This window comes from Aptenodytes forsteri, unplaced genomic scaffold, assembly GCF_000699145.1.
Source record: "Aptenodytes forsteri isolate BGI_AS27 unplaced genomic scaffold, ASM69914v1 Scaffold55, whole genome shotgun sequence".
Lineage (NCBI taxonomy): Eukaryota > Metazoa > Chordata > Aves > Sphenisciformes > Spheniscidae > Aptenodytes > Aptenodytes forsteri.
Genome location: NW_008796063.1, coordinates 10017926 through 10040109, shown reverse-complemented (window position 1 = coordinate 10040109; position 22184 = coordinate 10017926). Strand labels below are relative to the sequence as shown.

Below are 22184 nucleotides of genomic sequence, written 5' to 3'. Positions count from 1 at the left end.
TGTGTTTGTGCTTATTGTATAAATTATGTGAGACTCATTCTGCCCTTCATAGTCCTTTGTTCTATGTGTTTGGGCTTTGTCAGCTGCATACCAAGCCGTCCCTCCCTGCTCCCCCTCCAAGGTCCCAGCAGTAAGTGTGGGGTGGACAGCTTTCCCCATGCGCTGGTTTGGTAGGGAAGCTGTGTTGGTCAAGAACACGTGCTGGGTCTCCTGAGCAGAGCAACAGAAATTTGGCTCATTCAGCAAACACCTTGTGATAATCTGAATTCTGTCCCCACCTCTTGGAAGGGAAGGGCTTTGTCTGGAGACCTTGGGGAAGAGAGGTGTTTCCCATCATCTTTTGTGCCCCAAGATCATACCACCTTTTTAGTGCTCTCCAGACCACCTTTATCCAGGCCCCCTTTTCTGCAGACAGCCACTCTGTCAGGACATTAACAAACCTGGTAACAGATTGGGGATCCCCTCTGCACAGTTCAGGCTGCAAGGCTTCTGATCAGAGCCAGCAGCAGCTCATACATGGAGCATTTACACCTGGCAAGGTGTCATTCCCATGTTAGAGGGAATCAAGTGTCAGAGGTAAGATAGCATGAACTGATGGCAAATGTTCACCGTTAAAAGCCAGGTGTCCCGGCTCAGGGCTAGATCCCTGTCTGCTGGACCTTAGCAGCTTTCATGGCAAAGGGTGTAAATCACGTCCTTCCACGGCAAGCCTGCCGTGAGTGGTATTCATGGAACCTTCTCTCTCTCTTACTCTCTTCTGTAATTTAACTGACTGCACTGCTCTGTTTTCATTCTGTTGGATTGTATGTTCTCGGTATATTTTTTTTTACTATATAAGGGAAAGCATACTAGAGATCCATCCATTCCTCTGCCTCCTACCAGACAGGAACAGCACCTCTCCAGTGCAGAAACTGAGTGTAATAACTCATTTGAGTGCTGACATACTGAGCAGTCAGGGGAGAGTCAGGAGAACAACAGAGCTAGTCATGGTGAGGGGAATTTGCAGTCTGATCTGGTTCCTATAGATGTGCTCATTAGTCTAGGGAATAATATTAGGATATTCCCTATGGAACTGTAGGCACGTTTTACCACCACCAGTGGTTCAGTTCCTTCCCCTCACTTACGCCATTAGTTGTTCTCTGTGGTGAGGGATTGGCCATATAAATCACATCTGCTCTCTGCCAAGATGACAGATTTCTTAAGCAGGTGATAGTAACATGCTTCCCAGCATAAGCTGTTGCATGGCGACTGGAGATCTGTGCAGTGCCAGTAACAGACCCACACCGTGTAGCCACAGTGTGTGGGACCCACCAGATGCGTTTCTTCCATCTGGGGTCATGCAGTGAGCCTAGCTGAGATAGTCACGGTGCCCTCCAAGGCTTCTGAGACTGAATCCATGAAACCCCTATGCTTCATAAACACACATGATGGCAACGGGTGGTTATATATAGAATGTAGACAGATTGTTTGCATTTCAACTGGCAGGTAAAATAAACCAAGTGTAATATAGCCCCAAGAATGAAAGCAGAGTGCACTTGCCAGCTGCATTTCATCACAAAAATGTGCGTAAATCACAGCCATGGGCGGCCAGCTTCAAATGTTATGCTGACAATGGCTCTAATGTGCTCCAAGGCAGGGAGGCTTGACACAGCTGGACAGTGGGGTGTTCACTTTCTGCAAAGGGAAACTGTGATGAGAGAGGGCCTGTAATGAAGAAGGTGGCTTTCACAAACAGAGTGTGGCATTGCATTGAGCCTGTGTCTTCCTGCTGGCTGTCAGCTGAATGCTTTTCATCTGGGAGTGGGTTTGGTGAAAGGGAGGTTGGCTTTGATCAGGTAAGCAAGCCTCAGGGTGAGCACACTCCGTGATCCAAAACATGCATACCTGGTAGTCCCTTGCCTGAGCGATCACAAGATACAAGTTCGAGGAAGAGCTCGAGTGTCTGGTTCGTGGCAGCTGTGATCAGCAGCTCCAGAGATCATGGTGCCTGCAGGCAATGCGCAGAGCCCCAGTCAGGTCCCTTTGAGCAGCCCATGTGGCTTTGGTACTGCACATGGCAGCAGCTTGCCATTCTTCCAGCTGCCTCCATGAAAGGCAGTTGGGCTGCAGGGACAAGAGCAGGGTTAGCAGAGAACAGCAGAGGGGGAAATGCAAAAAGACTGAGACAGCCAAACCAACTCATGGGGGCAGGAAAACATGCTTAGGCATCGTTGCCAAGGCTTGAAGAGGAACATGCCCTGGAGTAGCGGGAAGCAAGGAGTGGCTTGGATTGTCTCAGGAGCTCTGGGGAGGATGCAACTGCTGGTTTACCAGGAACACCACCTCCCATGTTAGCCGAGGCTGTCTCTTTGTTTCCTTACATTTCTCCAGTCTGTCTGCATCCATCTTTTGTCGTCTTGGATTTTTTGTTCCACGAGGCAAGGATTGCATTTTGTTCTGTGTACATCACCCCGCCATGTGGGGCTCCCGGACAGGGCCTGCTAGATGTTATTACAAGTAATAATAACAGTGGGAATGGGAACAGAGCTCTGCACCTCTCCCGGCACCAGTTTTTATGGCTGGAGGTTGTAGGTAGACTCTGAAACTGAGTTTACAGCTCAAATGCAACAGGAGTGTAACACAAGGGGATATGCAGATAAGAGGATGGGGAGGGCGGTACATGATGGTGCTGTGCCATGGACTAACGGTGCCTATAGATTGGTGGTTCCCAACTGTTAGGAGGCAAAGGAAATAGTCATGTTTAATGTAATACTTTTGTGCATTTCCATCCACTCCCTGTGGATGATTGCTTTCTCTGTAGACCTGGAAAATACAGAAAGGCTTAAAAATAGATTTAACTGAGAAAATGTTAGGAAAGTGGACAGTCATGCCACACCTGAGAACAAAGTGGGGTTAGTATTTGGCAGTACATACGAAATGATGGCAACTTAGTCTGAAAGCTCTGTGTGGAGATTCAGTGGTATTGCTAAGGTGTCCTGTACACCACCCTTCTCTGGATACCTCGGAGCTGAGAGGCAGAGCCGGCTGTCCCCATCAGCAGGCAGAGGATTAAAGATGCTCAGGGTAGCAATCCAGCTCCTTACACCAGAGGAGAAGAACCACTGCAAGGAAATAAACAGGTATGTTTACTGCTGCTGTCAACCTGAGTCATAAATTTTCCTCAGGTTTTAACCAGGCTTCTCCAGCTGGGACAGTGAGATTTTCCAGAATTATGAATGAAGCTTTAAATGTCTCCTTGAAACCTCCTTCTGGATCTTTTGTTACAAGATCAGGATGCTTTTTTATAAATGATTTTGAGAGGTGGGGGGAGAAAGCTGCATCTGAAAGGAGTGAGACTCTTACTCGAAAATGAGGGAGATTTGGCATGCCTGCATGCATTCTTTTAAAGCTCTATTTTTGTTTGCTCTGTCTGGTTTACAGCCTTAAAGACAGCCTGACTCCCAATTTGGGAAAAACACTCTGTGCACAGGCCTCGTAGCATCAGTGGTAAAGCTTGCTAGAGCAGGGAGTCTGCCACCAAGGAGGACGGGGCAGGAAGACCTCTTGGCTTCTTTCTCCCAGTGAATGCATTTCTCAGGAGTTTTCTCTCCTGCCTGATGCCTGTACACATTAATACCTCCTCTCTCCCTGTCCTGTCCTTGTCCCGTGCACAGACAAATCCAAAACTTTTTACCATAGTGCCCGTGGAGAAAGCAGCAGAAAGAGAGTCTTTTATTTATTTTATATACTCCAAAGGGAATTGACTTTGCTGCAGAGAGACGGATCCTGTAGTTCTCTGGCTCTTGGCATGACTATACATGGACTTGTCTGTGCTTTAAGGTTAGTTTGGATTGAGGTGGTTTATGAAGCCAGGGTGTGCTGGCTGCTCCTAGGAGCTCTACCTGGAGCTTGGTGATGGGACCAGGGGAGCAAAGCCCTGGCTCTGTGTTTCCCAGGTATGCCTTGCTCTCAGAGCTATCCAGAGTCTAGGCAGAAACTTCACAGCTCCAATATGCCTTGCTCTCAGAGCTATCCAGAGTCCAGCTCCAACTGGATCCAGCTGGATACAGCTCCAGCCTGCCCCAAATCCAGTCAATAAGAGGAAATAGATCAAACCACAGGGAGCTACTCAATAGAGAGAATCAGAGTTTTCCTTTTGTTCATGAAGGGTTCAGAGGCAAAACATCAACCATGTCAGCATTGTTCATCTCTGGTCACTGCTGCCTGGGAGTGCAAACAGTTTAAAGTCATTTGTGTAAATTAGTTTTAGCCAGAGAGTCTGAAAGCAGGGTGTGTTGCCGAGCAATTATCTCCTTGCAAATGGCCTGTGTTATGGGGCCATATAGCAGAAGATCTCTCACTTGTGCTAAGGTCTCTTGAAGCTGCCAAAACAAGAGATCGGCATCCTGAATGTCTTTGAAGCAGAACTACTAATACATTATGTTGGGGTGCTGGCATGTATCAGCTGATATGTGTGCCAAAGTACAAGGGACTGAACTGCAGAGCGTGGAAGTGCAGGGGGATTAAATGCCAGAAATCTCCGTTTATGCTGAGGACTATTAGGAGCTGCAAATGCCTCTGAAAGCCCCTAGAGCCAGAGGTGAGTGGGGGGACAGCTCCCCACTTCCTCTGAGGACAACATAACCCACCAAAACACTTTTCAAAGATATCCAAAAGAGCATTCCCCTTCCTCTTCTTGTTCCCCACTCTTCTTTCCCTAGCTGTGTCCCCTCTTTAGGGTGCCACTTGGGATGTTCTAAGGTTCAGGCTGGAATTATGTTATTCACATCCCTTCCTTGCCGCTGCCAGAGTACCAGCATATACAAATACCCCCCAAAGTAGCGGGAATCGCTCCCTTGCTGCAGTGTGGGGAGTTTGATGACTGAGGACGTGCCTCTGCTCCTTCCTTTCTCATGCACAGATTCTCCCTGTTCCTGAGATTGAGTTTAACCTGTGAGTGAGTGATAGACAGGCAGGCTGAGACCAACAGATACTGACCCTGCAGCTGACAGTGGAGCGGATGTTTCCCACCTGAGCTTGCAGAAGTCCTTTTGTATTTCAGAAGTGATTTAATGCTATGGCTTTCCTCCCACTCCTTTTTTTTCCCCCTTGCTAGTCAGTGTGTAATGGCAGAGGGTTTCATACCTATTTGATTTTTTAACTATAGCATGAAATCTGAATGTTGTATTTATGGCTGCAGCTGTCACTCCTCTGAAAACATGCAGTGAAATGAAGGTTAACAAGTTTGGGCTCTCAGGAAAGCATGTAAAACAGCACTGCAGAAGACTTTGTGTCATCACACCAGAGTGAAGAACAGATATTTTCTGAGGTTCTCCAGTCCAGGGTTATTTATCATCATCTGAAGCAAATACTTCTCTAATTGTATATCCTGTTTGAAATTCTCGAAACCCCATATCAAATTCTTTTCCCTTGTACAATATACACAGAAAGTACAGGATACAGAGCCTGAGGGGATGGTTTAATAGTTTAAGAATCAGGCTGGCACTAGCCAGACTCGATGCAGCCATATGTTCAAGTCCCAGGGGTGACCACTCACCAGGAGGTAGACAATGCTCCGTACCATTTATTGTGTGTTCACTTAAAAACAGATGTCCCGATTACCGTGGCTGAAGGAAGAGGTACTCTGCCTCTCTTCCAAAGAGCAAGGGCACGCCGTGCTGTTCAGTGTCCCCCCCTGCCACACTTGTACTGTTTCTGTGTGCTTCCTTACTCCTGTGTGTGCACGGTCTGAAGTTTGAAGCACTGGATGGTTGATTTTAATGGAGATTTGCTTAAATCAGAGTAAATAGCTTTTGGCCTTTGTTTAAACAGAACTTTGGTCTGAAAAGTAGCAAATATACTTGAGAATATCGTACTTGGTATAGAGGTCTTATTAGAGCCTTAGGGCTCGTGGCTGTGTCTCTCTAGGATCACTGTGCTCAGGTTTGGGCTCTGTGTGGCTCAAGGTAGTTGTGTCAACACAAGACGTGACGTTTCAGCCATGCCTACGGGCCTCTCTGTGCCTGACTCGGTACCCGGGAAAAGCAGAGCAGAGCCAAACTGGGACCTAGCATGGGTGTTGAGGGAGTTGGGCACTGGTGCAGACCGGAGCTCTGATCCAGCAGGACCATACGGATGGGGTGGGATGCGAAAGTTCTGTCTTAACGATGCAAATGGTGAAGCCATCAAGATTGATGGGGCTGGGGTGTGGGAGAGTTCAGACATATTTCTAGTAATCGCATCCTTCCTGTTGTGTGTTGTTTTTGTTTCTAAGACTCTAAAATAGACTATGTAGGAAGTTGCAAGATTTGGACTCCTCTGCCCAGTTTTGCAGATTAAGGAGATAGAGCTGCTCTGAGAGGCAGCCAAACGCAGCTTCAGTGCTCTTCTGAGAAACCTCTTAATGCGTGAGGATCGCTTCTGCCTTGCAAATGCTCACGTCCCTCCCTCTCTCTGTCACGTTCACACCGTAAGGAAATTGGGCAGGCTGTCCTCTCCTGTATTAATGCCCCATTGCCTGCAGTTAATTAAACTCTGCATGATACTCAATGCAGCGTGTCAGTTTGGTTAACGCCTGTCAGCCAAAGCGGTAACTTACCCCCATTATCTGCGGCTCTGAGTAAGCAGTCATATTCTGGGTCTCTAATTCACTCCTCAAACTCCTCTCGTCCAGCGTTTGCTGCTCACCCAGGTTTTTGCCATGCCGAATTTGGCACCCAGAAGGTGCTGTTCCGTTTTTTTAGCATCTCCATAGAAACCAATTTGGAGTTGCAGAGTGCAGGGTTTGTGCAAATTTAAAAAGAAACGAATGTAATGGTTCCATTCAATCAGGTTTCGAACTGTCAGTCACTTGGAAGGAGCGTGGGTTTCAACGATAAAGTTGGGAAGAAAAGCAGCGGAAGTTCTCAAAGGCAGAGCTGCAACAATTTTCTGCTATATGAGCCCAGGATAAAGCTTTTATGGTAGCGTAAAGTTTATCTGAAGGTTGTTTAGAAGGAGACACACACACTTTTTTTTTTTACTCTTCCACAGAAATCTAGATAAATTTCTTGCCTAGGATGATACCTGTTTATGTGCAAAGCTGCTTTTTTATGTGCAAGCTCACTTCCTCACCTTGTTAACACAACTGCCTCTCAGTTTGACCTCTCTTAAAAGGTTTAAATGCATATAGATTAATGTACTTTTGATGTTTGGGCTAATGAAGTCCTGTGCCTCCTCTGCTTAATTTTCTAGTTTATAGATAGAGACTCAGCACTGCTCAGGAGGAGCCAGGATTGGACCTCGGGTTGGTTTGCACCTGACTGACAGAAAAGTTAATTCTGGGTTGGGTAGCAGAGCGGCAGGCGTGAACAGAGGATGCTTCTCTATAGTAATTAGTGCTTCTCTGTCTCTAGCACAACCACCTAAAGCAACTTTTAGATGGGGATGAACTCAGAAATAAAAAAAAACATCGTTAGACAGCAAAGGAGGAAACTCCGTGCTGTGCTCAGATGTCCAAAGGTCGCAGTGGTTTAGCAGCACCAGTCCAGGTCCACGGTCACCAAGGCAATAGCTTATTGCCATGGAAACACTCACCACCTTCTCAAGCAAGAGCATTTGAGCAAGTCCTGATATTTAGCAAGTAATTGCTTGAGATCCACTGTGTATCCCACCCCTTGACACATTTGGGGACTAAGAAATAAAGTAATTTGACAGCTTTCACCGTGATCTATCTGTTTTGAAAACCCATGAGGAGGATTTCCATCAGGGCAGAAACATTTGCGAGCTCAGTTGCTTTCTCAAGGGCTCACTGTTTGCACATGGCTGTTTTAGCTTTACTAGTTTATTAAAGCCACTACGCTGGAGATTGCATCTAAATTCTCTTTCACTCCGACTCTCTACAAATAAAACCTTGTGTTGCCTGTTTCATATGAGAACTGACATAGCTGTTTGGAGTATATGGATCAGTTTGGCTTATTCTTGGGGTTGCCTCTTCAGCAAGGGGTGGTTGGCCCTGCTCCCAGGGCAGGGCACTGGACCAAAGCCCTGGTGCGGCTGGCGTAGCTGTGAGGTCTGGTTAGAGCAGAGGGTTGGAGCAGCCCTTCCTGTGCACCTGTTCCTCGTGGCTTTTGCTGCGGGAGAAGCATCGCTTCTGCTAGTTAGAGCCATGGCAGGGATGTGAAAAGCTGCCAGGAGGAAAACTTGAATGGGGCACAGAGGAAGGTTGCAAATGAAATCCTTTTTTGTTTGTTTGTTTGTTTGTCTGAGCTGTCACTGACGGATTTTCCCCGGGTGAATGCATGTGGGCAGCAGGTTGGCAGAGCCATGCAATTCGGTAGGGCTGCGGAGTGGTCGGGCGCTGCCCCAGTGCTGTCATGAGGGAGCAGGCGGTGCAGCGAGCCAGAGCTCATCTCCTCTGCCTGGAGGGTTTCCCCTGATGTGGTTCCTGCACCTGGGATCAGGGCAGCACAGAAGATAGCATGGCCTGCGCAGAGCACAAGGGCCAGGCGCAGCCTGGTGTCAGGTGGGAGGAGGAAGGGAAAGGGCTGCCTGGCCCTTCACCCGAACCAGGCATCTTCTGTAGAGAAATTGCTGCAAGACGATAAATCAGGAGGAGAGTGCTGCCTCTTTTACCTTTGCTTTTCTCTGCCTCACAGCTCCCCTTGAAATGACAGCAGCCCATAATTGCACCGCTTTGGCGCTCACAGCTTCAGTGCTGATGATTTGAGAGGTGTTATTATTGTTGCCATTAGCAGTGTAATTAGTGTTAGTACAACAGTCCCCTTTGCCCAGTGCACCAAGGCTGAACTAACAACCTCCGAAACCAAGTACATCCACTCCACCAGCTTGGGGGAGACAGTCTCTACTCTCAGGTGTTCAGCAGTCCTACATCTTCTGCAGCTTGGCACTGCAGCCTCGTACTAGTAGTGAATTACAATAATTTTAATTAGTGCTACTGTTATTAGGACTAATATAATTGACTTCCATTATTTTAGCAGGGATTTTATTTCATTATATGAAATCGGAATGGCTGAACTTTTTTTTCTGAATCATTTTGTTCCCATAACAATAGAAACGTACTGCAAATCCAGGGCATGTTTGGGGGTGAGGCATATTTCATGCAAAAGGAATGAGAAAAATGCAATGGAAAGTCACCTCCTCATTTTTAAGTCCTGTTTTCCAGATTTTTGTGTTCTTCCCCCAATATTAGAAATAAATATTATAAGAGAAACACATTGCAAAGCCAGCACAGTTATTTTCTGTGAGTTTTGTTCCTTGGTCATCTCTGAATATTGGTGGTGGTTTAATATAATTTCATTTCATTGGGTTTTTTTGTCAAGAAGGTAAAAATGTGGAAGCACTGGGCCATCTCCAAACTCAGTGGTGGTTCCACTGAAATCGAGGAATTCTGCCAGGTGAAAATCCAATAGCTGTCTGTAAGATACAAACAGCTGATGTGAGGAGGAACAAGAGTTGCTGAGCTCTCCTGCTGGTTTGTGCTCACATTCAGTAATTTCAGGCTTTCACTTCGTGCAATGTCCAAGTGATGCGACTACGCTGAAGGTCTTGCAGTTCCTTTCTGACCTCTTTTGTCCTTTCTTGCCTTAGCAAAACAAATTGCTGTTGTCTCAGGGAGCGAGAGGGATGATGGTAATTGTAATTTCTGAGTTTGAATGCCTGTATTGCGCACACTCAGAAGCTAAAATGAAGCAGCGAGCTCCCAGAAGCGGCTCATTCCCTTGTCTCCAGCAGAAATGCTGGTGGTGTGTTGCTCACCACTGTCCGCCTGCTCTGATGCAGGCTGTTACCGAAGACACACCTGAAGGATCAGGACCAAGAAGCCTTCCTTGCCAGTCGTAATAGCACATGCTGCAGGCTGCTGACAAATACAGGCTCTGGTTTTGTACCTTTTCATCTTTGCTTTTTCTTTTTGATCATTGTGGATGGTTTTAATTGCCACTTTAGTCTGATGCTCATGGCTAAGAAGAATGTATCAATAATTCACTTTCAAGAACAACGTGGCAGCTCTAAGGTTCCCATCTGCTGGCTTTGGCTGCAGGCTAGAGCACCCTGGGCTGTTTGCAGCATTGTGTTCTCAGGGACAAAAATAAGCTTGTAACAATTGCTTGGGTTGCTTTAGGTTTGCTAGAGGGGAGGAAAGGTGGATTTCCCCTGAATTTGTTCTCCTGGCTCCTAGCCTATCTTTGATGCAGAGTAGAGAGGAGTTGCTGCCTGTATTACAGATGTGGATTTGCAGATAATCATTTCCATGCTGATGAAGCTTTTGGATCTTAAGCTCTTCATGAGTGTTCCTGGAAGCTGCAGAGAAACTATCAAGACTGAGTCTGTACCAAGTGCAATCCTGTCTTGGAGGACAAAAGGGCTGGAGGTTCCCCCAGCCGTGCTGTCCCCGCAGGATGTCCCTGAGCTTCATCAGCTTATGAAAAAAGTGGTTAGATGTAGCTACCCACCCTAGCAGTGGCTTGGATCCTAAGAACCCAAGGGATCTTTTTGGTCCAGTGTCACAAAAATCACAGTAGCTAGAGCTCAACTCACCTAGTCCCTCCTCTTGCTCTAAGGCAGGATCAACTCTTCCTGTATCAGGGTCGTAAGTGGTTTCATATCTTTTAAGATGACCCCAGAAGGTGAGCGTTCTTTGTTAATGAAAGTCTCTGCACATCCCAAAGGGAAGCCCATAAAGAACTGCCTGTGCCCAAATGTCTGATATGTGTTTAGGACCACGTGAGAGCCTAGGCATTAGTCTAGGAGTTAGGAAAAGAGCTTGGGAGTCCTGACATTTGGCATCTCATTGTAGACACTGAACCTTCCCTTGGTGACCCAAGAATGAAGGCTCAAGTAGGCAACACCCTGCTGTTCTGTAAGATACACTGCCAAATTTTCTCCTGATGTCCACCCAACATTTTTGTTTTCTTCTTCTACCCCAAGATACTTGAACCTCAGAAAAGTTCTCCTAATCTTCTTCCATCTTTCCTTCTTCCACTTAGCACTCAGAGGTCAATTACAGCAGATTGCTCAAATTTTTCTGAAGAATTACCCTCTCCTTGAACTTATTTTCCCATCAGGCCACTTCAGCTTCCTCTCCTTGGGCTTAAAAGATGACTAAGTCAAGGTCTTTGTCAGATATAGACTAAATATATTCCCCGTCTTGTTCTTCCCATCAGCAGTCCTCTGTCGTGTTTTCTTGACGTGCCTCTTCTCCTAATACCAGTACACAGCCCGCAAATCACGAATGCGCATTTTTCAAAGGGACTCTCCATAAAGGTCTATTAGCAAGGGATGAGTAATGGTTTGACAAAATAGATTTAAGTGGCCCCTTCTGAATCATTGGCAGTAATAGAAAGAGTGTGTCCATTTTTTGATTAAATATTTCCAGTGCCATTAGCTTGGGTGAAGTAAACAACTTCTATTGAGTTTGCCTGCTAATGACAACCCAAAGGCCTTTGATCTCTCTGCTATCAGAAAGCAAGCCTGTTGCTTGGATGTGGATAAAGATCATATAATCGTTGCTAAAGGTGCTTCTTGCAGTACAATCAAAGAGTTTGGAAACGGTTCTTTATTCTCTCGATGTTCATGCTCCTGCCACCTTTAGTGGACGTTGTCAGAGCCACCTGCGATGGGCATCCTGTAACCTCTGTGCACAGTCAGAAATATGCAACTGTAGTTTGGCTGCAAGATTTTAGCAAAGAAAATCAACAATTAACCTTGATTTCTTGTGCAGACTCCTTGAGGCAGGGCCTCTGTGTTCATTTTTGTCTGAAAGGGGCTGGAGCATATTTCTATGTTCTTTGTGTCTATCCTTTTATAGCATGTCTCACAATATTGTATGCTTTTTCTTAAATTCTCCAGCTCTTGAAATCTTGTGACTCAGTTTACATCTAAAAGGAAAAGATAGACCCTAGCTCTTCTTTCTAGTTAATGGTATGGAATACAAGATATTTTCAGCCTAAATATCAAAAAATAAAAAAAAGAGAAAAAGAAAATAAATCAGTATGAATTATGCTTTTTTTTTTAAAATCCATGCTTTGTGATTAGCCAGCAAAGCTGATTTCAGGCATTAGGCTGATGATTTTTGACCATTTGTTGTTGACTTCAGCACAGATAGTGGTTAAGAAAAAAAAGGTTTGCAATGGGCAAGAATTGTGTGAATATAATTCCTTGTGTGAGAGTGTAATTTTTTTATGGCGAGGGATAAGCCAAATATATTGGATGAGTCAACACAGGCCTTGCTAAGAGATGTCACGCCTCACAAATCTGCTGGTTCTTTGAAGGACTCCACCAGCATATGGATGGGAATGATTCAGTCTGTATAATTTCCTTGGATTTTCACCAGAGGCTCTTAAAGGAAGTAAGCTGGTGTGGGGTGGGATGGCAGTCTGCTTGTAGAGAGAAGCCTGCTCATATTTAACAGCTGCTTAAGAGAAGAGGGAAGGGGTACAAGTAACAGGTCCATTTCTGAAACATTGGGAAGTTGCCAGAGGCATCTGCTGATGTGCTGTGGGACATGCGCTGTCCTGCATACTCCTGAACGATGTTCCAGGCATGGCATTGCTGAGAGTGAAGGGATGATCATGGCTGCCCTTGGCACCAAGCGCAGTCTGAAGAGGCGCTTCCTCGCTTGCACCTAGCACTGGAGGAATTAGTCATTTGCTGTCCTCAGTTCAGGCATATTTCCATTTTTCTTCTTTTTCAAGGAAACTAGTCAGTGTATTAGTGCTGACAGAGATGACCAGTTTGCAGAGTCCACACTTGAGCATCTCTCCCCAGGTGAGCTATTACAGGGCTCTTCGTGTATTGCTGGAGGCATTCATCCTTGGCTGTTATCTGGAGAGAGAGACTTCTTCCTCCTGTGACTTCTTGTTTAATAACTAAACCTGAGCACTTCTGGCCTTGTTTGGGGGTGTGTGGGGTGTGTATTTTATAGGGTTTGGGTTTTTTTTTCATTTTAAGGCTTATTTTTTCAGCCATCTGTCAGACCAAGTGGTCCTCCATCAAGGTACAATCCAGCTGATTGGCCTACTTTTCAAGAATAGTAGCTTTAGTTTTGTATGCTACTGCTGATAGCATTTCAGATTGTCCAGGTCCTTTCCTCCTGAGGGTGGAGAAGACAGCAATTGATCTAATTCAGCCTGGCGTTTATGCCACTTGAAATGAAATTGCATTTTGCTGAATGAAACTGAGAAATGGGAAAGTAATACTGCAAATATATTGTGCCATGTGGGACCTTCTGCCTGGGAAGCTTCCTAAGGAAGCTACAGCGGAGTTGATTATCCCAGAGAACAACCTCTGTGATCTGTAGCTCTTGTTGCAAGAGGCAGAAGTGTGGCAGCCAAGGTTTCTTCTGTAGAAAGCACTCCCAGCCAGGAGTTGATACCAAGTGAACTTGAAGGATTCACACAAAAATCCCAGAGTATATGACTTTGGTATATGGTCATTGCTGCATAACATTAACTCTAATGGCATTTTTTTTTTGATGCTGGAGTACATCACGCTTGTATGCGGCTTGCTCCATTCCTCCACTGATGCCCTATTTGCAGCTTCAGAAAGGAGCAGCACGTTTTGCATTTGCCTGGCCATATGCAGTTGGGTAAGTAATTATTAGCAGTGACTTTCATGCCACAGAGCAGAGAGGTAAAAGCAATTCCATAGAGCATTAGGAGATCAAGTAGGTCAATTGAAAGGAGGAAAAATTACCATCGGCTATCTTCAATTAAACTGTTGTCGCTCCACATGAAGGGATCCCATTTAGAGGAAGGCATAAAACCTGAGAGTAGAGGTGGCTGAGAGAATAAATTCTCCATTTTTAATTCCAAAGCCAGAGAGTGAACATTCATCAGTAGGCATGAGGAGGAGATGTCTCTTTCCTTCTGTTTCCAGCCTACTGTTAAGTAGAGCCCGTTTGGAAATCTCTCAGCGAAACTTTTTTTTCCATCAGAAAGCACAAACTCATTGAAGTCACAGCTTTTAATAGAAACATTAATGACAGCTAAACCCTTCCTGAGAAGGACTTCTGGTTCTGAGAGGTTGTGGTGTCTGGCTGTCAAACACAGGGCAGAAGGCACCTCAGAATAGCAAACATCTTGGTGACCAGGGCAGTCTTCTAGGAGCTGGGGCATCCTGGTTCAAGTCCCTGGTCCCTTTCCAAGGTCAGAGAGCATAAATAACTTTCAGCTGTGCTCATGTGCATGGGAAAGCACCATCCAAACCATTTTTTCTCGTAAGAGAAGTTATATCATATGAAGGCAAGGCAATTTCCGTGGTTTGAACCATAGTCTAGATTGACTAAACTGGTTTGAAGTTGATTTTAAGACAGTAAGAGTCCTACGTTGTAGTAAATAAACTATATCAAAACGGTTTACAAAGGAAAGATTTTCAAATGCAGAAATTGAAAGGCCCACTTGTATTATTCTTCATATTTTTTTAAGGGCAGGGAATGCAGAGAAGGAAAGAAGCCAGGTCTTAAATTGCTTGGGGTTTTTTTGGTTGTTTGTTTTGGATGTTTGTTTACTTACCTGAGAAATATCAGAATGATTCTGTTTGGTCTTTGACAAGCAAGAAAAGGGGAGAAAAATAAAGGTCAAAATGTAGCCTTCACATTTGCTAGCAGTGTTCTGAGATGTCACTTACATTCCCTGACGGCTCTATGCTTCAGCTGCGAGCTTCTGGCTCTTTAAACTCCCTCAAAGAGGACCTTTTCCCAACCTGCTTCAGAGGCATTAGAATGAAATAGCTGTAAATAAAAACAAGCATACAGCTCGCAGAGCGTAGGGCAACCTTGTCTCTTCTGCATATAATTGCTGCAGTATTGAGTCCCTGCTTGTGAGATGTCGCAGCTTCCCTCCTTCACCAGTTTCTGGGCCAGGGGATGTTCATGTTTATTACTACAGTTAACCCACACTACGCGCTTATGTTTCATTACTGGTGTGTGAAACATGTTCCACGTCCCAGCCCAGCCAGGGCTGCCTTTTGACAGAGCCTGCAGACACTCCCGAAGCACATGGGCCTAAACACCCTTGCTCTTACTCAGGGGTGAAATTTGCTGTCTGCCTGTAGTGCCTTGAGCTGCTTATTTGCTGGGGTTTCAGGCACGCGCCGTTATTTTCAGTAAGGCAGTCACCAGTGCTCAGCCTCCGCACAGGCTGGGCACAAGCCTGGGGAGGGACACACAGGCCCCTCTAACTGCATCGTTTCTGCATCCCAGTGTAAATCTGCAGTGATATTCGGGCTGTTCTTGTCCCAGAAGTGTAGAGCGGGGGGTGTTTGGGGGAGGCAGGACAGAGTTCCTCTGCCTGGGTGATAAATACCTGCTGTGACTGAGGGAAGAGACCAGCTCCCAGATGCCAGCACATAGAGCATCCGCTCTCATGCTGAATGGCTGATTACATTGTTTTGGACAGGATAAATAATTAATAGCCTCAGGGGAGCTCGAGGTGACAGATTCTCCTATATGCTCCATTAAGCATTTAGAAACTTCAGCTTGGGCCTGTCCCATGCCATGTCTGGTTGCTGGGCTGACTTCGGAGGGGTCTGAGCGTGTGCCAGGAGGGCAAGTGCTGCCGATGTCTTCATGTCCTTTGGCCAAAATTTGCTCTGTAGCAAAATGCCTGTGATGTGACTGTTAGTTATAGCTCCTGACCCATGAGCAGAGCCTACCTGAGGAGACTAAGGCTCCTCTTTAGTTGAATTTGCCATGGGAAAAGGATATGGGCAAGAAATTGGCGTTTGATGTCGGTTCTCGAAGGAGTGAGTGTGCAAGAAACACAGCTAAGGGTTTCAAATACAAAGCTTGAGCTTGTAAGAGTGCAAGGCTTTGGGGATCACTCTGGATGCAGGTGAGCTGTGGTGCATGGGGAGGAGGGGACCGCTGGGTGCCCTGAGGACTGGGATGAATCAGCCACCTCCAAGGAGAGGAAAGAAAGGAGACAGGCTGTGGGTTAGAGATCTCTGCACTTTCTCGATGGGTTAAACCCAGCCTCCAACAGTCCCATGCAATGTTTTATGCAACCCTTCATCCTATATTCAGAAGGCACACAGGTCCAGGGTTGCAGACTGATGCTCACTGCCTAGCACAGTGGGAGTCTTCCTGTAATATTAGTATTATACACACATTCCGTACATGTTCTAGTTTTTTAGAAAAAGTTAGAGGAATATTTTGTAATTTTGAGCTCTCTTTAGCAATTTCATTCATTTGCTCCCCTTCTGTGGTGCCAGTGCTTCAAACTCATTTAAGCTATTTTCCACAATTTTGAACAGTATTTCTTATTAAAAAAGTCTAATCCCTCCCAAACCATCGCTTTAATCTGTCCCAGAAAACTGGCTTTCATCTCGCAATTGCTTTCACAGTGGCACATAAACCCTACAAATGTAATATGGAGCCCAGTAATCCATCAGTTAAACAGATTAGTTATGTAGGAGGCTGTATGGCTCAGTGAGTAAAGCAAGCAGGCTTTACTCTCCCTCCGTAGAGGAAAAGCCAGCTCAAGTATACATCCGTGCTCTGCAGTCGATGTGCACTGGAGACGCGAAGGGCTTCCTTCTGCCTTGCAGATCTCGTGGTGGGGATGGACCCTGGAGGGTGGCTGGTTGCGGTGTCTTGGTTCTCCTCTCGGATGAGTGAGCGCAGACATCCATCACGAGATGAAAAGGTGAAGCGCAAGGCTGAGCTGCCAAGAGGCACCATCTCCCCCCTCCACTGTGAGAGGAGGAGAATTGCACTGCAGTTGGTATCCCTTTGCGTGGTTTTTTGGGACTGTCGCCTTTTTGCAGCTGGTGACAACATGACCGAGGCTGCAGGTGTCCTGGTATCACCTGTGTATCTGTGCAGCATGCAGACACCACTGGGAAGAGCCTTCAGTGGAAAAGTAGAAATTCTTGAGTTGCCATCCTGACCCTGCCTATGGCTCACTGTGTGAAGTGGACCTTAAAATCCCCATAATTAGGTTTCCTTTCAATAGGGTGGAGCAAAGCCTTCGCACCCCGTTACCATAGATCAGGCAGAGCCACAGCTGACACTGCTGCCTGGTCTCTGGAAGGCAGGAGCTCGTATTTGGAAGAAGGAGCAGGCTGTGCACAAGTGCTGGAGAGAGCATAAGTCCTTGAAGCTAGACCTCTTCCTTCTGGGTGGTGTTCTGTGCTTGGCTGTTACTGCATCTCTGCTAGGAAGTGTCAGGAGCAGTCCCTCCCTTAGTCCTTGGGCACAGCTCGCAAATGCCTTCACAACCTATGGACACGCTAAAAAGTAAAGTTGCTTAGTGCTGGGTGGGTTATCCAGTATTGCACTAATTGCATTGGTTTGGGTTTATTAATCTAAAAAGTTCTGTGTTTTGGATTTTCCCTCCCTCTTCCACCTCATGTTAATTAGCCTGAATGCTTTCTCCCCTGCTCCCTGCCTCTCTCATGCATTCCCTTTGGTTTTTAATTCTGTGAAATGGGGTTGATGCCAGAGACTGCAGACAGGTGAAATCTGTTGCAATGGAATAACTGATAATTGGAAAATGACAATCTCTCAAAAATGGGGTGAAGAAAGAAAATACGGAGTGTCTGGAAGCAAAGCGCAAATTGACAGTTCACTATGTCTCTTCTTCCTGGTCAGAGTGTCTGCAGACCAAACTTAAAAATATAAAGCAGAAAAGCCAACATAAACAAGTGCTCAAAATCCCATTGACAGCTTTAGGCCCGGGACTAGAGAAAAAACAACATAAGTGCAAAGGATGTTTATGAGACTAAATGTCCTGGATTTGTTTACCACTCCTCTGCATCTCTGCCAGCCTCAGCTCTCCCTGTTCAAGAGGAGTCGAATGGCTGCTTTGGGCTTGGGGGGGATTTCTGAAGCAAAGCACATCTTTTATTCTGGAAACTTCCTTCCCTGTTCTTTCAGTAGGAGGGACCAGGTGTCTAACAGCCTGTTTCTCCAGTGTGATGCAGGTATGATTATTTCTACTCAGCATCAGAGCAAAAAGGTGCCCCAGCCAAGGCATGGTGCCATCCTGCTGGTGATTGAACTTAAGCTATGTAAAATAGGTGGTTGTGGATGCAGCAATCAAAAGAGACAAGGTAGAAGACAGGCGAGAGGAAAAAGAGAGGCACAAAGAGATAGTGACTTCCCTGAAGAACTGCAGTAATTCAGTTGCACAAAGAGAATCTAAGGCTGCAAAGTCCTACTCCTGTTCTTCATCCTCTGCTTGTAGGAGCCATCAATAATTTGGCCATTATGGGTTTCTCTTTTATTGAATTTCTCCCAATTCCAGGAAGGCTCTGGGGTTGTGCTGCGTCTTGCTAAAACCAGAAATATCAGATTCTCAGAAGAGACTAGTCTTCCGAGGTTTTCAGACCCAAACGATTTAGAAAGGATTTTTTGTCTGTTTATCTGAACTCAGAATGAACTGCTGAAACGTTTGAGGTTTGTCCCTAATAAAAACATGGTTTTGAATCACTGAAATATTTCGCAGCATAAATATGGCCTTCAAAGTGAGCAGAGGTGGTTGTGTTTTCCTGGGACATGTTTTGCCTGGAGTCAAGGCTAGCTGTTACTTTAAACTCATGTTCAAGGATGCTGAAATCTTACAAATTGATCCCATACAGTTTCTGCCCTTCTCTTGAATGGTGGAAAACTTACTCCTGCAGCCAAAGTATAAGGATCCATTTGAATCTGAAATCTATAAAATTTGTACTCAGATCTGAACCTTTTTTGAACGTTGCCTGGGACCTGCCAGTGGGACTTGTGGGTTAAACCACTCTCTGTGCTCGTTTTTGCTGACTGTCTCCAGCATGGCAGTTCCCATTCCAGCCTCCACATCTGGCACTGTGGACCCTCGTACCAGCGTGACAGCATTGCCCACCATCTCCCGCACTGCATCCGTTGTGGGGATTCCTGAGCGTTTTGTAGCCTTGTGCAATGCCACCTGGTTGCCATTTGGCCATGCTCCATTTGGCCTGTCCTGTCTCTAAAAACCTGGACCAATGTAAAGGTCAGTCGTCACAGCAGCAAAAGATGTGGAGATATCCAAAGCTGATGAGGGGTGATGCTCTCTCACTGTCGTTTGAAAAAGGAAGTTTTCACTGATGCAGTTTGGAGCCCTATGGTGGGCAAGTAGTTTCCCTTGTCAGAGTTGTTAAGGTTTACAAAGTATTTGGCAAAAAGCAAAAAATACCACTTTAGAACTACTCTCTTGGAATTGCATCATTTTGATGCCAACCTTTGTTATCCTAGAAGGGAAGTTGCATTTTGTGACACATCTATGTCTCAAGCAAAAAGCCTGAAATTTCCTTTTCTGAGAAGGTCAAAACAAGACATTGCAGCAATTTTAAAGCTTTGTTGCAACTTCATTTTCTTCCAGCCAGGAAGTTTGACAAAAATAATCCTTGCCATGAAAAGTTTTGTTTTCAGCAAATCAACATTTTGTTTTTCCCAGAGAAAAAGGCTCCTGGAAAAATTCCTGCTCTGGGGTTGGCTTAAATTTGAACAAAACAACAGTGTCTCCTAGTGGCTGACTCCAGGGGAATGGCCAAATCCATCTCGGCTTTCAAGTATCTCTTCCTTGACCCTCCTCCTAGATCTTTGCTCATCAGGGTGTGAGAGAAGCGGGAAATGAATTGTGCTCTAAGCAACAAACCATTTCATAAGCCATAAAAATATCTATGGCAGGCTGTTTTCTAGGCTCCAGTTGGTGTTGAAAGAAGGTAATTACGTTTGAAGGCTGTATCACTGGATGCTTGGCTCATCTGCTGTTCAGCTTCCACTCTAATAATACAAAAGCTCACATCAGCAGCTTAGCCAGCATGCAGGGCTATCCATCCTTGTCTTTGCCCAGTGGGTCCTGCCTCCGTGTCACTGCAGGATTGCGCTCCAAACGTCTTGCGTTACAGCAGTCCTTGTCATTGAATTAGTTCCGCCTTACACCAAATATGATCACTACAGGATAATGAAGATCTCTTGTCTGAAGCACGATTGGTTTTGCAGTGTCAGCCTGCTGTCCGTCAACCTTGCCCGGGCGTCCCCCTGTCATCTTGATCTGCTGGATCAGCTCCTCATCACAGCTATTGATGATCTCATCTGGGCCACCTCCTTGTCCTCTCCTTTCCCTCTTCCTCGTGCCCTCTCTCCCCTCCCCTGAGAGATGGCTGCGGCTTTTCTCCTGCACTCTCTGAACTCATATATGAAGGAAAAGTCGCGGCGCTGGAGAGTAAGCAATAAGGACACCCAATTGTCAAAGGAAATTGGCAAATCAGTTCAAGCAATGGTATTGGCAGATTAACTGGTTGCAATGCCATGTGTTCAACAGGCCACAGAAAAATCCTGGGGTTGGCTTAGAAAACATGGGATTTTAGAGAATAACAACTTACAAATTCTTTTTATTTGCCTGAGGGTGTTTTTAAGTTTGTTCAGCTTAGGCTTTTCAGGCTGGACGCTGACTTTTTTGGTAATGACTCCTGAGATTGTCTTGTCATATTCGCATAACTCCGGGATTAGGGATTTTGAAACGATCACCAGCTATCCCAATCTTCATGATAAAATTGTGACTCTTGGCAGCACATCTGGCAGCAGCAAGGTGAACTTGGAGAACTCTGAATTAAGTTTTACTTTACTGCTGCTGTATTGCAGACTACAAGGTACTGTAGGTCGCCATGGGCAGGTTCTGTATATTTCCCAGCAGAAAGTGCTACAGAACAACTCTGTCCTTTCAACGCTGCCCAAGCTGCAGCTTCTTTGCTGATGATTGTGTCATTAATTTCCCAGCCTCAACACGCTAATAAGCCATCCGCGGCCTGCCATGAACACCCTGTCCCAAGGAGCCCTCAGTGTGCTGCCTGGAGGGACGCAAGAATTTAGCAAGTTATTTTGCTTCTTGTCGAGAATGCCCTCGTATAACCCCGGCTGAGGGGAGACCGAACGCGCCAGCCGCACAAATAGCTGACACATAGCTCGAGGACATTGCAAGCATGGTGTCCCGTCACTGCTGTGGCTTACAGCGGGACGGGCGCCTGGGAGCCCGTGGGGCTATTTCAGGCTCAGTCTCTATGGGGGAGCTGGTTAGATGCCATCCTAGAGCAGCCCTTTTCTTCAGCTATGTTTTCATTGCGAAGGGAAGACCTCTGCCCAGGTTGCTTTGGCATCGTCAGGGAAGGGAGTAGCATGGATGAGCGCTGATTGATTTTAGGGAAGGGAATCACCGTCCCTGCAGCAAGGAAGGTGTGAGGAGGGCAGCCTGGTGATCGTGCTGTTCAGGTGCACTGTGCAGCCACCCAGGCCACCCCTTGCTAGAGACTAAAGAACTGATAATTGCACAGTCCTTCCCCTGGTGTCCCTTAGTAATTAGTGTATATGGATTACAATCATGAGGACTGAGGCTTTTAGTGCTCTTTCTCCTGGATAAATGGTTGAGCAAAAGACAGTCTATTGCATAAAGTAATTTAGCCTATGAATGATGGTTCATTAGCAGCCCACAGACTGTCGCTGCCTATAGTAGTGTGGGCTCTTCCTACATTCAAGTTAACTCTTTCACCCTCTCCTTCAATTGCCAAGGATTCAGTTTGCGGAGTGTGGAGTTAAATGTGGCTGTGCCACAGTATTACAATGGTCTTCTCCCTTCAGAGCCTCAAATAATGCAACAACATCCCCAAGAAACTGCCAACTTTTAACATTGTGTCTAATGATGGATGGGGAATAAAGGAAGCTATTATCAGTCAGGGGATGAGTCAGATATGAAAATAACACCTTTTTCTAGACAATATTATTATACTGAGGAAATTAAAGAGACTCATTTTCTTTTGCAAAGGAACAGGCCTTGAACATTAGAAATGCGCATTGCAGAGCCTGGTGCTGTTTGAGGGAGTAGCTCCAGTAAGTGAGCAAACCCCATCCCGCCTTTTGCATCTGTCCTTGCTGTGCCACATTTCGGAGCCTGGGTGCTGGGCAGACATTGCTGCGCTTCCCAGGAAAGGAACATCTAAGGCTCTGTCTGAAAAGCAAGATTGTAGCCCAAGGTAGTTTGGTGCTGGTGATAGAGGAGGGGAACGGAGAAATCAGTTCTCAGATTTAAGCTGCATGCAGTCTTGTACACTCAGAGAAACCCACACTGATCCTGGAGGGAATCTTGACACTTAGGGCCATACTGCTGTCATTTTAAGTCAGCTGTACATTACTAACCAGGACTTCAGAAGGAAAAATCATCTTGGGTTTTTTTGGGGACAATATCCAAAGGGAGATA

The 22184-nt window shown here is 45.9% G+C and overlaps 1 protein-coding gene across 1 annotated transcript in view; it reads left to right on the top strand.

Annotated features, from left to right (window-relative positions):
* The window catches only part of CACNA1H (calcium voltage-gated channel subunit alpha1 H), a 128677-nt gene that overhangs the window by 49739 nt on the left and 56754 nt on the right, over positions 1-22184 (top strand). The gene's annotated exons all lie outside the window — the stretch shown is intronic.